The sequence below is a fragment of the Hoplias malabaricus genome, chromosome 3, assembly GCF_029633855.1.
Source record: "Hoplias malabaricus isolate fHopMal1 chromosome 3, fHopMal1.hap1, whole genome shotgun sequence".
Lineage (NCBI taxonomy): Eukaryota > Metazoa > Chordata > Actinopteri > Characiformes > Erythrinidae > Hoplias > Hoplias malabaricus.
In genome coordinates, this window is record NC_089802.1 from 15,474,234 (window position 1) to 15,492,065 (window position 17,832).

Consider the following 17,832-nt stretch of genomic DNA (forward strand, 5'->3'; position numbering starts at 1 on the left):
CCCGTACATTCAAGCATGCTGCGAGCAGACTGAGAAGTAACAGATATCCAGGGCTTGAAAAAAAAAATCACTTAGTGTGCTCAGCAAAGGGCAGGGAGGGAGGGAGAGAAAGAGAGGGGAGAAAAAAAAAAAAGCAAGCACACACACTCCCTTGAAATGTTAATGGCTCCAGTATGAGCTCGTAGCCAGAGGATGAGCCACAGTGGGGAATTAGCGCTAGGCTGAGGGCTAATTAAATATACGTCTCTAATCAGATCCAGAAGGTTGTTTATTTAGAAAGCAAGGTGCTAAAAACAGACCATCAATTGTGTATGTCACTAGCAATTAGCCAACTCGGAGTCTGAATGTTACGCCGCAGCTCCACACACTTTTCAGAAACCTCATATAACAAGGCCACCGTAGTATTTCACAAAGACACCGCCGCCATTTCCGCCCCAGTGCGCTTCTCCCTGATTGTTTGTTGGAAACCAGTACAGGCTTTAAGAGCGTTCCATGTCCATGCCATTAACTCCTCACAATGCACTTTATGAGGGAAATCAATCCAAGGCCTTTGCTGGCTGTGCCTCAGGGCCCATCTCTGCTCTCACTGGTATTGATTATTGTATTTCTTTACCTTTATGAAATGTGAATATGTATGTTGTGCCTAATCCCCTGGATAATAGTGTCATTCTTATAGCAACAGCTTCAATGTTGTGGGGAAAAATCTATTCTATCTAATGTCACTTGGATATATATGGAGTGGATCTGACACAGCAGTGCTGCTAGAGTTTTTAAAGCTATCATTGCTAGACTGAGAAGAACTAGAAGATCTAGAGGACGACTAAAACAAACTGCAGCAACAGATGAGCTCCTGTCTCTGACTTTACATCTACAAGGTGGACCAATGAGGTAGGTGTGTCTAACAGAGTGGACAGTGAGTGTTTAAAAACTCCAGATGCACTGCTGTGTCTGATGCCTCCGCATCAGTGTCACTGGTAATTCCTACCTGGTCTGTGGCGGTCCTGTGGGGGTCCTGGCCATCAAAGAATGGGGTGAAAGTGACCCAGATTAAGTTTGGATTTAACCTATGGACTCAGGCTTAGGTTAAGATCACAAATTACGATCAAGGCCTTTTCACATGGCGAGCGAAAAGTCATTCCACCTGCTTCTCTCCTGTCGAAAAGGTCAGGACTCAACACAGTTTTTCGTATGGCACATGGAAATGCCGTCTCTTGCACAGTAACCATGGCGACTGCAATGCCAGCACCTCTATCTAAACATGAAACCAGGAATTTGGTTCATTTGGATGTGTACTCATCTCAGAGATGATACACAAGACTTTTTCCTCATGGTTGAGCTCACTGATAAGCATTTAATAAGCTGCTTATTTCAAACACCCACATGTCATTGAAAGGGACTGGTGGGGGGTAATCAATTGTCCTTTGTGGAAGTACAAATAAAGGAGAAGTCAGTGGATGTTGGCTACCCAAAGGAAAGCATTAACATGTTTCGAGGCGCTATGCCTTTAGAACACTTTACTAAATCTTCCATGTTGCATAATGACTCCCTCGTCTCAGTGTTAAATGTTCCCTACCAAAGGGTACTTAATACGTACCCTTGAGTGTACAACCACAGTGACAGTTTTCCTAACAGTGCAGGCTTAGCACTGCAGACTCTGCACTATGTAACTTTTGAAGGTGGGAAACCTTAGAAACACATATTGAGAAGAGGATTCGCTGTGTAAAATTGTCCACAGTTGTAAGTGGGTGCCCTGTGATGGACTGATGCCCTCTTCAGGGTATTATCCTGCCTCAGGCCGAGTGATTCCGGGTAGACCCTGGACCCACCAGAATCCTGATATGAATGAAGTGTTTACAGAACACTGTCTGTAAATGTCTGTAAATTTTATGGTGAAAGACTGTAAAACCTTGACAGTAAATGACTGTAAACTGTAAAACGTTTGAAAATACTTGGGGTGATTATTTTGTGTATTTGTGCATTTATTTACACACTATTTACATGATCATTTTATAGCAAAACAATGTTTCTTTTTATTTAATGTAAATATTATACAGTTTTTATGGTATATGTCTGTGATTTTTTAACAGAAAAACATTTTTTTTACCGTAACTTTTATGGAATTTATTTATTTATTTATTTATTTATTTATGTATTTTTTTTTACAGTGAAGTTAAGTGAATAAAAGCTAAATGAAATTGGGTAACTTTTCCAGGAAAAAGTAATACAAAGAGTATATTGTGAACACTTTTGAATAATGTCTATTAATCTGCTCTTCATGATCTGTATTTAAAGAACTGCTAAACACCACAATGAACCAAATGCAGTTCAATATACTTCTTACTAAGGCATACAAGAAAGACAGACCATAATACTCTCTTTCTAGCATCATAACACTGGCTGCCTGTTTCTTTTAGAGTTGATTTTAAGATACTTTTATTGGTTTTTTAAACCCCTTCATGGATTAACAACTTTTCCAAACAATATTCCAAAGATATTTAAGACGCCTCAAAACTGTGCCGCTATATATTTGTCAGACAAAAAAAAAACATCTAATATCATACATTTTGGATATTGGTATTTTTATTGAAATTGTTATGTTTTAGAATCTTTTTTTAGTTTAGATACGTTCTATCCATACTATCTGTGTAGCCCTTATTGTTATTCTATTTATTTCCAAATGTAAATTATTTTAATATATAATATATTATACTGTGTATTGTTTTATGACTGTTGATAATAATTATTTACACAAATGACATGTTTTTCTCATTTTTCATGCTTATTATTACCTTGTATGTAGTAAAGTAGTTCATTCGGTATTCCATGTATGAAAGGGGCTATATAAATAAAGTTCATTAAATAAAGCTGTAAGAGCTTACCCAGTTCAGTGTAGCAGTGAGCATGGAGCGGGGGCACACCCTGGAGGGGGCGCAAGTCCTCCACAGGGCAACACACATTCACTCACACACTTGTACTTATGGACACTTTTCAGTCGCCAATCCACCTACCAATGTGTTTTTGGACCATGGGAGAAAACCGGAGCACCCGGAGGAAACCCACGCGGACACAGGGAGAACACACCAACTCCTCACAGACAGTCACCCAGAGTGAGACTCAAACCCCCAACACCAGTTTCCTGGAGCTGTGTGACTGTGACACTACCTGCTGCTCCACCGTACCACCCCTACATAAAGTGTATTATTATTATTATTATTATTATTATTATTATTATTATTATTTTTAAATAGAAACAATAGAGAGAGGAGATAGAGTTCTCCATTGATCCCAAAAATCCATGTAGTGATATGTTTTTCCCCCAACACTCTATATCTCCATTCTTCCCACAGTTGCTGGTTGCGTGGAATGGGATTTGTGTCATTGTTGTGTAAAGCTGCTCCAGTGTCAGGGCCGTAGCTAGGAAAGAAGTCCTTTATGGGCGGAGCACGGAGAGGTCAATGTGGTTGTATAACGTGACCGTTACATTTAAACCATCCTTGTGCTGTGCATTTGCCCTGATGTTGGAAACTCCCAGGGGCAAGGGCTGGAGCAGGGAGCAAGAGCAGGCCATGAATCAAAGCTTGGGGGAAGAGCGAGCATGGCTGGGGGTCGAGCGTCCCTACAGACCTCACGGCCGGGCTCTCATTTAGTTACGCGTTGGCAGCGTTCTCACTCACATCCCCTGGCCTGATGGAGAGTGAGGAGTGGATGTTAGAGAGCTGAGGTTTTTATGACTCCGGCTTAATGTGTTTGCTGGGCTGGGAGCAGCACCCCCAGGGCCCTGACAGTGCGCGCACATGGCCTTTCTGCGTCCCGTGATGAGTGTTGCTATTGGAAGTTTGCGATTATTTTTTTTTTCCGTTGGCCCAGTGGTGGGGACAAATGGAGGCGCTGGAGCGGTTTGTAAAATAGACTTCAATTGCATCCTGCAATATTGTGTAAGGTAATCTATCACGATGTAATGTAACCTATTCCGCTTCAGCCACAGCCAGGGTGCGGAGAGCCTTCTGGGCCAGTGCATGATGAAATGGGCTGCAGTGGCCAGACGCAGGCCCATTCGTCTTGTCTCTTGGCTAAGTGATCTCATGTTTAGGTGGGATTTGTATGATAATGCAGCGGGAGAGGCCGTGTTCACGCTGCAGCCGAGCGGAACTGCTTCAGCGGGACACTAACAACATTTTAATATCGCTCGGGCACATCCCTCTGCAGCCCTCCATGGACGTCCGTATTAATTTCCCTTTTCGTTCTGCAGCAAGATGTGCACCCGTCTATTAGACCCAGCTCTGAAACTTGAGAACCTCTCAGCCTCTATTCAGCTCCCCTCCCTGCTCTCTCTGTCTCTCCTTTCAGTCCCTCCTCCACATCCCTCTCCCCCTCATTGTCCTTTTCCTCTTTCAGTTTGTGTCTCATTCACTCTGTTGTCTCCCTTCTTTCCCTCATTCGCCTTTTCTCTCTACTGTCTTCCATTCCCTTCCCCATCCTCTTCTTCCTCTTTTCATTTTCTCCACGCCTGCGTTTGCCTCTCGCTCTATTCTCTTCATGCTCCAGTCCACATCGCTCTTTCCACACCGTTCCGTTCTCTCATTTTCATTTGCTCCGTCTTTCAGTGTTTCTCTTTCTCAATCTTCTCTGGTTTCTTTCTGTTACGTATCTGTCTTTATCTCAGCCTCATTTTCTTCTACTCTCTCTGTATTTCTCTCTTCCCCTGTGTGTGTGTGTGTGTGTGTGTGTGTGTGTGTGTGTGTGGTGGACTGGCTCTGGGCACAGCCTCATTGCTTCCTGTGTGAGGAGGCGGAGGGCGGCTGGTGCTGTGAATTCTGTGGGGAGAGAGATAGAGAGAAAGAGAGAAAGGAAAGGAGGCAGAATGAAAGCGATACAGAGAATAAGAAACAGAGAGAGTGATGGACACTGAAGGCTTATAGTTGGGAATGTATGAGCGTGTGATTGAGAGAGTGAGAGAGAGAGAGAGAGAGAGAGAGAGAGAGAGAGAGAGAGAGAGAGAGAGAGAGAGAGAGAGAGAGAGAGAGAGAGAGGTCTGTTGCTGTTCATTTGTGAGTGTGAGAGAGAAAAGACAGAAAAAGTAAGTGGACAAGAGACAAAAAGAGAATTGAAAGACAGAGAGAGAGAGAGAGAGAGAGAGAGAGAGAGAGAGAGAGAGAGAGAGAGAGAGATTGTTCTGTGGCTGTGAATGTGTGAGAAAGAGTGTGAATGAGTGAGACATTGAGAAAATGTGAGAGCAAGAAAGACAGAGATAAAGTGAGAAAAACGGCGTGTGTGTGTGTGTGTGAGGGGGGGGGGGTTGATGTGGGACAGTAGTTGTGAATGTGTGAGAGTGAATTAGCGAAAGAGAGAGAGAGTGAGATTGTGTGTCTGTAGCTTTATATGCAGTTGGCTGGGTGCCTGTGATGTGTGTGTGTGTGTGTGTGCTGAGGGGGGATCATCCAAACTGACACATCATTGTGATTCCACGCACACCTTCCTTGGCGGAGTCAGAGAGTGGGTTTTGTCAGGTATGAAAGCAGGGCGTTTGCGGAGGAAGAAACACTGGAAAAGGGGAGGGAGCCAACAGAAAATAAACAGGCAGAACATCGCTGCTGAGCGGATCAGACAGAAGGCTCTTTGGATGTAGGGAGCGAAAAGCGAGTGCTGTGATGTCATTTTTTTTTTTTTTTGACTTGCTAACCTGCAGCCGGCTCACTCAAAAAACAGCTTCCCCCTGTTTCCCTGCTCCGGCTGGGGCAGTGTACCACGAGCTGGAAACATAGGGGATTAAAGGCGAAAAAACAGAAATCCATTTAGCATGGTCCTGAGGGAGGTCATCTGGGCTTTAGCCCGGCCCGAGTGCAGCGCTGCTCCAGCTGCCATCGCCACTGCTGCCACACTGCTCTCCCCAGATACCAGCAACAGGGTGGTCACATGACCCCGGCGACCAATCACAAAGAAAACCACGCTGAACGACACACAGAGGCTCTGACAAAGGCAAGCCTGGCTACAGCCCATTAAACTTACATAGGACTTTCATATATAACACACTCCTTAAAAGGTGGCAAATAGGGCAATTTAAAATGATGCTATTAAGGTACTTTTGGCTCCCACAGGAACCTGTACGTGAGAAATGTGAGAGTGTGAACAACCCTTTTAACAACTTAGAGACCATCTGCATTTAGAGTCCATACCTGTTAAAGGTTTATATTAAACCTCGACACATTCAGGAAGCTTTATCTCTAACTATGACTATATACCAAATTATATATAGTACTGGATAATATACGCATTGCGGCTTAAAAGTGTAATTCACTATCTCTCCAAGCTTGTACATGAAAGCTGGAAACTGTTGTTGCTGAATTGCATTCTATAACTGTGTAATTATGCAATGATTGAGTAATTACTCAGTTATAGATATTTGCATCTTGACAAATAGTATCTGTACTTGACTCACTGCCATCTAGATGATATCACCAAGCCAAGTTAGACTGTGGTCACTTGTACATAAGAGTCCCAGCCGTCCCAGCCACAGTATGGACAGTGCTTCCTCACAGGACTGGGCTTGTTTATCAGTGACATTTGAAAGTGCTGTGTGCCTGACCCTCTGCTGTCTAGTGGGAGATGGCGAGATTGATGTGGCCTGGTGTTCGGATGCAGTAAGTGGCACTGAAGGCCATCTTAGGCTTCCTTAATGCCACATTGTGATTTATGTGGATGGAAGAAGAGGGTGTGTGTGTGTGTGTGTGTGTGTGTGTGTGTGGGGGGGGTGATAGAAAGAAAATCCACTGAAATGCAAAGAGTTTGAGGAACTGGAGGGGGGTGGAGATGCGGTGTGGTCTTTAATATTAATGCGCGGAGAGAGAAACATGTAAAACGTGTGTGGCAGGAAACATGAATAATGGATGAAAGCCCGTTTTAAAAGTGGTGGGGACGTCCCTGTCAGATACACTGCGAGAGCATGACTTTCCAGTGTGGATGTTTCACCACAACATGCTTTCGGAACATGCTAGAAAACCAAACCTTAACCAAGATGACAGAAGACATGCTCGGCAGAGGCACTTGGCATGAGTTTAAATGCTGTTAGCAGAGAGTCTAGCCGAGCTGAGCAAGGAGTTTTGTCATCGTACTGGTCTGGGTTTTGTCTGAACAGCGCAATGGTTTCATTATATATTCATATTATATCTGCAGTGCAGAGGTTATTATACTAATATATATATATATATATATATATATATACACACTTTTCCAAGAAAAGAACTCTAGTCCTTGTATCGGTTCCATTCCTGAATCTTGGAACCTTGGTTCTTTCCAGTGAAACGGCCCATGTTTTAACAAGTTTAGAGGGGAACCAAGAATACGTCGTCAGTGGGGGACATCGCTGTAGCTGAATACAGCGCCAGAGCCAGAGATAAACAGTCATTGTTTATTTTTTGTTTACTGTGGAGTCGGATCAGAGTGAGATATAATACTGTGTAAATTTTGCAGAGTTCAGAGACGTCCTGCTGAGCCTGTGAACAGCAGAGAAACTTAACCAGATCTGCTGCTATGACCAATGCGCATGGTGTCGCACCAAACACAGCCCCAGAAAAACAGAAAAACTGAGTGTATTCCTGTTTTATTTCCTATTATTTATTTATATGAAAGATTGATAATGCCCCCTTGCAGCTCGATAGCGCTGTATTTGAGGCCTGAGCTCTTTCGTGAGCCCCATAAGTTGCTCACTTGCTGACAACACACCGAATAGTTCCAAATGTAGTTTGTGAACTGGAACTGAATCTATCTATCTATCTATCTATCTCATCTCAAAACATGTCAAAACTATCTAAATTAAGAACATGGTTCTCCAGTGGTTCTTCCTTAAATACAGTGGGTGGCTCTACCATTTGTGCTCAAATGTATTTTCATGATGAAGTGGTTCTTCAGATTAATGGATATATATGTGTTGTATGTGGTTCTATATAGGACCAACAAAGGGTTATTTTATTGTAACAGTTTCAAGCTTGAAATGATATATAAACCCTACATTGTCTATCAATTTGCCAAACTATTTCATCATGCAACGATCCATCCATGTAAAATTCATCCATACAAATGGTTCTACATAAAACTCCTGGTTCCAAATGGAACTATTGTCTTTAATCAAGAACCCAACGTATTTCATACGAATAGAATCTGAATTCTGTAAAACCTAAAGGTATAATAACATTCTGGTCATTCTGGAAAGTTAAGTCAGTGTCCAGTGATCAAACTTATTGAACAGCTCTAATGATTTGCACGTTAGCTTTTAGCTCTGAATCTGTGTGAAGCTGAAGAGTGCAGTGTGAGTTTGCTGAAGGAAAGAAAGTGACTGCTGCTGTCTTCTTTTAAGCTCAAATTGCTTACATTTTTTTGTCAGAGTTTCGCCCCGTTTCTCTCTCACAGTCAGGAGTCTGAGTAGAAGGAGACCTCATGGGGGAGTCATAGCCTGTGGGTGTGGAGTTTGGCAATGACTAAATTGGGAAGGAGAACTGAGAAAAGCTCCAAGAAGGAGGCAGTTTTCATTGTTTTCTCTTGGTGTGTTTGTGTGTTTTGGTTTTCCGAGGTGCAGTTGCAGCACCTGAAAATCAGAACATGAAAACCCACTGAAGCGGAGCAGGCTGAGGCCTGTCCTACTTATGGCAGACCACTGTGGAATGTTTGGGTGGCTGCTGGAAGAGGAGTAGGAGGGCCATTAGGGGGCACTGCCTGGAAGCAGAGATGCTGAAACTGTACTGAATAAATGTCACCTTCCTCTGAATGAGACTTAAAACTGAAATCCTGACTCTCTGAACTTATAAACGGTCATGGGTTTTTATTTATTTTCAAAAAGAACACAGGTGTTACCTCCATTTCTTCCAAATCTGCCACTCTGGCCACTTCTAGCCTCTTAGTCATCCTCGTCATTGAATAAACTGGCTTAATGATTCCCCCTCCTCTCCTCTCTGCCTATTAGCTGATGTGTGGTGAGTGTACTGCTACAGACTGCCTGCAGTGATGCCAGGTGGATGTTCCACAGCGCTGGGGGTCTAGAAAAGCACTGTATTAGTGTAAATATACTTTTTAAAAAATAAATAAATAAATGAAGTAAGAGGGCGGCACGGTGGCGCAGCAGGTAGTGTCGCAGTCACACAGCTCCAGGGGCCTGGAGATTGTGGGTTTGATTCCTGCTCCGGGTGACTGTCTGTGAGGAGTTGTTCTGTGAGTGTGTTCTCCCTGTGTCTGCGTGGGTTTCCTCCGGGTGCTCCGGTTTCCTCCCACAGTCCAAAAACACACATTGGTAGGTGGATTGGCGACTGAGTGAATGTGTGAGTGTGTGTTGCCCTGTGAAGGACTGGCGCCCCCTCCAGGGTGTATTCCCGCCTTGCGCCCAATGATTCCAGGTAGGCTCTGGACCCACCGTGACCCTGAACTGGATAAGGGTTACAGATAATGAATGAATGAATGAAATGAAGTAAGACTTAAAAACTGATCTAAGTTGGACTTAATATTTCAGGTAGAAAAAATAAATATAGAAAAAATTTGCACACAAAAAAAGTTTCTTCAAAATTTAAGATTTTCAGTGACTTTTTTGGTCAAATTACCACAAGGATCTTTTTAGTAACTTTTCAGTGCCTGTTCCTTTAAATGAGAATGCACCACACACAGTTCACCCCACCTTCAAGCGACGAGCACCTCTCGTTTTTGCTGCTTTTTCTTGTTTCACCAGTTTCTCCATCCTCCTCCTCCTCTCTGTTCTATGGAGATTAACATGAACGTAGGCTTTGACACTGTGATTGGACAAACTCAGATAAGGGGTGGTACAATTCAAGTTTAGATTTCCCTAAATATACATATAGAGTGGAGCACAATCAGAATGATTCATATTGTGATGGAAAGTGGTTTAATGCTTATCCTTTGGGGAAAAAAGAAACATCAGATCAACTTTTGGAAAAGAACAGTGTAATAAACTTTCCACTGAATGGTTCTTTAGGGAAACTAAAGTGTCTAAAGTAATGCTTGGAAGAACCCTTTCTGGTAGCTTCATTTTTAAGAGTGTGGAGTGGGTTGTGAAGCGCTTGCTGAGTTAGCAGGGGCTTGCTGGGCTTCTGCCGCCCTGGGTATGTGTAAAAAAAAAAAAAAAATACTCTCAAACCTGACTATAACGGTAAAACATTTCTTCATCACCAGATTTAACTGTGGAGTGAGCTGAGCTTGTACACTCACCTTACCCCACTCATGGTAATTGGGTACTTAAGGCTGGATTGATGTATCTGTCAGGGCTGAAACTGGAGCCGGCCTGCAGTAGAGTCCTGGTGGTTTCAGTGAGCTCTGACAGGCCTGGGCTGCTGCTGCTACTCTGCTGAGTTTGAATGTGATCAGGGAAGGGGCTGTCATTTGTCCCGATTATGAGAGTGTAATGCACAGAAGGCCAGATGACCGTGGTCATTCACAGAGCTGGCTGCCTTCGTTGATTAGGGCTCTGATTGAACCCCCCCCACAGCGATGTCCTATTCAGAGAAAGCTCCGGATGCAGCTCACGTTTCTCCTCTGTAACGAGCTGTAGCATGATGGCATTGCACATGGCTGGGGCAGCGTCAGGGGGATTACAGTTCATCGTATCTGATCTCGGCTACTTAGATCCCTTCTATCAGATTCCACACCCACGGGACCCCGGGTTCCGGTGTCAATTTACCCAGCTATGGATGGATGGAAGGTTATGGAAGTGAAATTCACAGATTCACTGCAAAATGCCGGCATGTTGGAGGTGGGCGTAATTAGACAGGGTGGAGAGAGAGAGAGAGAGAGAGAGAGAGAGAGAGAGAGAGAGAGAGAGAGAGAGAGAGAGAGAGAGATTAATGCATGTGTGTGTGTGTGTGTGTAAGGGAGAGAGAGAACATGGAGCGTGAGAAAAAGCATGTGAGTGAAAGAGACAGAGGATAGATAGACTGAGAGAGGGAAAGAGAGCGAGAGGATAGAAAGTGTAAAAGCGAGAGGGAAGAAGCATGAGAGAAGAATATAGAGAGAGTGAGAGAGAGAGAGTATAGAGAGTGTGAAAGAGAGAAAATGATGGACAGAAAGAGAAAGAGAGGAAGAAGGAGGGAGATAGCATAGAGAGTGTGAGAAAAAGCGAGTGAGTGAAAGAGAGAGAGAAAGAAAGGGAAGATAGAGTGTAAAAGCGAGAGGGAAGTAGCATGAGAGGGCAATAGAGAGAGATAGAGTGAGAGAGAGAGTATAGAGAGTGTGAAAGAGTGAGAATAAGATTGAGAGAGGGAGAGAGAGAGAGGGAGGGAGGGAGAGAGAGCATGGAGAGTGTGAAAAAAAGGCGAGTGAGTGAAAGAGGGGATAAATAGATTGAGAGACAGAGAGAGAGAGAGAGAGAGAGAGAGAGAAAGCAGGAGAGAGCAATAGAGAGTGATAGAGAGAGAGAGAGAGAGAGAGAGAGAGAGAGAGAAAGAGAGAGAGAGAGACAGAGAGAGAGAAGCGGCACTGACAGTCCTCTCCTGCTCCAGTCGGAGGAAGCACTCAGCAAGTCTGTAGGGAGTCTAGGTGCTGTCAGGCAGCTGCGTTGGGCCTGAGCTATGGCCGCTTGCATTGGAGCCCTGCCATGCCGCCTGGAAGCCAGGATTGGAGGAAGAGCACTGGGCTTGTTGTCGAGGAGACACGCCTCCCCCCCACACACACCCACTGCGCGCCGCTGCAGAGGACGCGAGACTGACTTCCCAAAGCTTCTCTGACTGTTATCCTGTGAAAAGCTGCAAAAGACTTTGCCGTCTCCACAGATCAGAAGAACAGTGCCTCGGAGTTCTTAATCCTGTATAATTCCCTCTCGTACCCTGCAGTGTCAGGATCCTTTAGCACCAGTTAAAGAATATCTGATCCCTGAGTTTCAAGCCTCTGAATTCCTCATTATGGAGAAGTAAGAGATTTTCAATATTTAAGAAAGGAAAGTAGCACTTTTTTTGTTGAGTTGATAGGTGCCTTCATAAAACATTCATAATGATGCCTCGCATTTTGCTTAGAAAAATGTGTAATAACATGCACTTTATAAACCCTTTATAAACTTTATAAAAGCAAGAGTAACTAACTCCAGGCAATGCATTATGACTTACAACACTGTATACATTATTTTGCAGTAGGACAAGGTTCTGGTTTACAATGCTGTTATAATCACATGTCATAATGTGTTAGGAAACCTGACATTATAAATGCATATGCTCTTATTTGGGAAGTATTATCCATGTCATTATAAGTGTTTAAGGCTGTATTCAAATGGCAGAATGGATTCTGCTGAAAATTCCATTATATCCTAAGGCAGCACATGGATTCCGCTTGTTCTGCCAAGGATCATGCTTTTTCCGGCATGGATTGAGAATTTCCCTCATGCACTGAGGTGAGGAATGGTCTAGTTGGGTGGAGCTCCATTGTCAAGTGTGACTGTTCTCTTTTGCAAATTTAGAAGAAGAAGATATGCCAATAAACACAAGAGGACAAGCCACCTGGGCATTTAAGGAACAGTATATACTGTGTACAGGTACTAACAATATAAACTAGGAGTATATTAGCAGCCGTATTTTGAATATAACCACTCTGTGCGAGAGCAGTTCTTAAAGACGTTAGCCAACTACTTCTTTTCTGCTTGAATTATTTGTGACAGGCAGATTGCTTGGGTTTTCTTCACTGATTTCTTCACTTTTTTCACTTGCAAAATCCTCTCCCCTGTCTGAACGGCATCTATACAGGACTATGCCTGGCCTTAAAGGAACAGAATAGAATCGATTAGAATAGAAGAACTTTATATTCATTGCACCATTGCAAAGAGATTGAGTTTGTAAAAATAAATACATCTCAAAAAAGTAAGAATAACTATTGAATATATATGAACTACAGCGGAATAGGATATGAGTAGAAATCGAGTATATTAATTGTCATTGTACAATGAGGTTGAGATGGCAGGTTTGTTGCTAAATATAAACAAATAAATCGGCATGGTGGCTTAGTGGTTAGCACGTTCACCTCCCAGCACTGGGATCTTGGGTTCAAGTGGAGTTTCCATGTTCTCCCTGTGTCTGCGTGGGTTTCCTCCGGGTCTCCGGTTTCCTCCCACAGTCCAAAACATGGTGGGTAGGTGAATTGGCTTCTGTCTAATAACTGTCCTGCTGTGTGAGTGAATGAGCGTGTATGTGTGAGTGAATGTGTGTGTGCCCAGATATGGATTGGCGCTCTGTCCTAGTGCCCGATGCAGTCCTCCAAGTGGACGGTCGTTCCTGGTCGAGAGTACGCTGTGCGCGTTTGGCTGCCGCTTCTCGCCAGTGTGTGGATTGAGTGTTCTGAGCGTTCTGAGCAGTGTGGATTGTAAAGCGTCCTTGGGTATCTAGAAAGGCGCTATATAAGTAGATAGATAGATAGATAGATAAATCCATCCATCCATTATCTGTAACCGCTTATCCAATTTAGGGTCGCGGTGGGTCCAGAGCCCACCTGGAATCACTGGGCGCAAGATGGGAATACACCCTGGAGGGGACGCCAGTCCTTCACAGGGCAACACAGACACACACACACATTCACTCACACACTCACACCCACGGACACTTTCGAGTCGCCAATCCACCTGCAACGTGTGTTTTTGGACTGTGGGAGGAAACCGGAGCACCTGGAGGAAACCCATGCGGACAGGGGGAGAACACACCAACTCCTCACAGACAGTCACCCGGAGCGGGAATCGAACCCACAACCTCCAGGTCCCTGGAGCTGTGTGACTGCGGCACTACCTGCTGCACCACTGTGCCACCCATGATAGATAAATCAGAAAAAATAATAAACACTACTGAAAATAAGGCCAACAAAAGAATAGAATATGAAATGTTTATTGTCATTGTAATATAATGAGAGTGAGTTGGCAGGGTCATAGATGTTGATAGAAACAACAAACAAAATAAAAAACATAGATATAAAAATAAGAATTAAAATAAGAAATACTCTTGAATATATGACCTGTGTGTGCAAATATAGCAGTGAAATACATCATTAGGAACAATGTTTATCAAGGAGTAGGCCTTGTACACTGACTTTGTATATGATACAATGGGATGAGTATATTAATCCCCGAGAAGGGGTTGTTATCATAGCGGCTGTGTTGTCGTGTAGACCCTATAAGGTGATAATAATTGGTAGCAGGTCTTTTCTTGGTGAGAGAATGCAATGTGCAAATGAACAAATAATCAGTAAAGAGCTACAGATTCTGAACACAATTTCCAAACAATAGCACAGAATAAAGGAGTGTGAACCCCTGTGAACACATTCAGCTAACCTGGTGGCATAGTGTGGCTGTAAAATACGCATATGAAATGATATGGGTTTATAAAGGAGTTATAAAAGAATGAACAAATTATTTCTAAAAGAACATTAATAATGTCTGTATGGTTGGAGTTCAGAATGGTAATGTGAATAGAGGATCTGGGGGTGTGAGGTATAAAGTGGACCACTGGATATGATTGTTAGTCTACAGCCATAGCGCTGGCCTGCTGCTTCTGTTTGAAGGCCTTCGCGTGAGAGATGTTCAAGTTCATTGAATGTCATGGAGGCTCAGTGCATTTCTTGATGTTCTAGACTAGCTGTGTTTCCAGCCCTCTAGCCCTAGTCTCTAAAGGCAGGAGCTGAATGAGAGTGGAGAGAATGTCACATTGTAATATTTGAGGTTTTGTCTAGATAATGTACCCAGATAAAGTATTACCCGGATAATGGTGCTGAATATCAGTCTGGCAGGGGAAAGGTTGCATTTAGAAGGGAAATTCAATCTTTTGTCCGGAGCTTCAGGGTGTAGACAAACACCACATTGCCATTATATTACTCCATAATGTGATTGCAGTATGACTTCCAATATATTGAAAACACATTAGCAGAACAGAACTTCACTCTTACAGCTGCTAGTTTACAAAAATAAATGTATGAAGTGGCCTATGTAATGATAAGATAATAACACAACAATAAGTTGAAGCCTCTGCTAAATCAAATCAATATCAAATAACCTTGGTTGTTACTAAATACTCATGTAATATTATAATTATTACCACAAAATGCAATAATACTTTTAAAATAATGTTGTGTTAGTCTAAAACACTTATCTCTAGTTTCTGACGATGCTCAGTTATAGTGTGATGCACATCAGCTCTACTGAACTAGGCTTTACCCGAGCAGGGAACTCAGACCTAGCCGTTATTTCTTACTGATCAGTGCTTATCCACACTGGGATTTGAACACTTGTCTTCTATGGTTGATGTAGATATACCCACTACACCAACCACACACTACCCCAGTAGCACATAATAAACTGGTTTCATTACCTGGAGTGAGGTGCAGTTGACATGTTTTATGGGAATGGGAATGCCATGGTGAGCATGGACAAGATCCGGAAAAGCACAAAAAGATGCATGTTTTACATATATCAGATTCAGTGGACTGCAAGGACACTATACTTTGGCCATGTCATTCAAGCTAACTCCTTAGAAACATCAATTATGCTTGGAGTGATGGGAGGGAAGAGGAGGAAAGGCTGGCAAAGAACACAGTGGCTTGACATTGTAAAAGCTAAATGAGCATGGCGGAACTGAAGGACACGACAAGGAATCACAGTGCATGGAGAAAGTGGATCTATAAACTATCCGAGAGTCAGCTGTAGCTGAATGTAGAAAATGAAATTAATCATATTTTCACTTGTTATTATGTTATTGCTTGTTAATTACTGATTCATAAATAAAAGTGGTTCCAAATAAAGAAAGAAAAAAAAGTCTACACTCATATTAACAAACAAGCAAGAAGTCCAACACAATATCTTCTCCTTTCTCTCCTATTCATATTTCAGGTGTAATAACGGAGGTAGACATGCCTAGATAAGCACTTTCAGCAGGTTCATGCAGAACAAACAATGAGGAGTAATCATATACAATAAACTAAGGCACTAAATAAGAGAAAACAAATGCTGTGAGGATGAGGAAAATAAAACAGAGATTTAACAAAGCAAGACAACAAAGCTAACGTATCAGGTGCGTAAAACAGGACATAAGGGAGTGGCAGAGTGAAAGTACTGGGGTTGGTGCAATGCTGTGTGAAGAAAACAGAGCTGAATATGTACTGGGGAATATGTACTGCAGTTGATGAGCAGGTAATGAGAGCCAGGTGTTGTATTCCGGTGAGGTGGAGCGCTGGGTTCACACTGCCGGGCGGGGGGGGGCAGGCGGGGGGTCTGTGGGATGGTTAGACTGGATGGAATCTGTTACATTGGATTTAATGCACCATGTTCAGAACTGTGTGCAGTCACTGAATTTATGTGATGTTATGGTCTGCTTGGTTTGTGCATTGATTAAGGCATGCTTATGGTTCCAGTCCAGCTGTGGCATGGCTCAATTGTCAATGGTCAATTTCAAAAATATGATTTTTCCACTAATTTTCTTTAATATTTTTGAGTGGATACTTGATGGCTCTAGGCTCACTGTGACACTCAAACTGCTGCCCCTGGATATTACAGAAGACATGGCTTTGCTTGTTACGAGATATGCAGCACCCGAAGCTATGGATACTGGAAGCCTGTGCTAGCATTTCTCCTGCATTGTTGCTATCAGTGTGAAGAGTGGGAGAAGAGGGTTGCATTGACAATCCAACACAATGGGCAGCACTTTGAACACATTTTATAACTGGTAAGAAACTTGTAAAAAACTCATAGAAGAATAAAGTTGGATCCAAAATGGCCAACTTCAAAATGGTCGCCATGATCTCCACCCATCTTGAAAAGTTTCCCCCCCTCCCATATACTAATGAGCCACAAACAGGAAGTTAATATCACCAACCATTCCCATTTTATTAAGGTGTATCCATATAAATGCCCACCCTGTATATGGGGCACGGTAACGCAGCAGGTGTCAGTCGGTGGATTTGTGACTCAAAAGTATCCATAAGTGTGAGTGTGTGAGTGAATGTGGGAGTGTGTGTGTTGCCCTGAGAAGGACTGGCGCCCCCTCCTGGGTACGTTCCCATCCAGTGACTCCAGGTAGGCCCTGGATAAGCGGTTACAGACAATGAATGAATGAATGAATGAATGAATCATTTGCTGTATAGCTCTTAATCCTCAAGGGTTCCATATTCTAACCTTCATAGCTCTCCCCTTGTTTTGGAAAATGAATTCATGCATTCAGTGCGTTTGTTTCCTGTGTTTATCTGTGCTGATGATGTCTCAGGGTAATGCCTAATAAAGGTGTACTCAGACTTGTATTCTGCTGCCTCCGGCTCCTTTGGAAAACACTAGACCGGGTTCATTAATACGTAATGAATCTACACAACACGGTACTTCATAATCAATGCATTATCACTGTAGAAGAGTACGCATGTCTGATTCTCTGCAATGGGCTTTTAGTATGAGCTACAAATGCATGTAGATGTATTTGCACCCATGTGAATTGGCTGGGGGTAGGCAGTGTGTGCAGTAAGCAGCTGTAGGGATTTGTGCTGTGTACCGTATGGAGTGTGTACATGTGTGGACATGCGTGTCTAAGTGAGTTAGACTCAGAGCGAGTGAGTAAGAGTAAGAGAGAGGGAGAGAAAGCGGGGTCCAGCCTTCTTCTTGGACGAGTCTGGCTCATCGTGGTAATCCCGGCATAGTGAAGCCTTATCCTCCTGGATGATGTAAACTCCCCCCCCGGAGATAAAGAACCCTAAGAACAGCTTGGTATATTCCCCCCTGCAGAGTGTGCTCTTGCTCTAATCTCGCATTCATCCATGTGTCTATCATTTTCTCTCTCTCCTTCACTTTCTCTCTGTCCTCATCTCACTTTTTCCCCCAAATTGGAGTTTTAATCTAAGCCC

General features: G+C 43.2%; 1 protein-coding gene across 1 annotated transcript in view; it reads left to right on the forward strand.

The window, feature by feature from the left end:
* nrg3b (neuregulin 3b) overlaps nt 1-17,832 on the forward strand; it is a 245,894-nt gene that overhangs the window by 2,696 nt on the left and 225,366 nt on the right. The gene's annotated exons all lie outside the window — the stretch shown is intronic.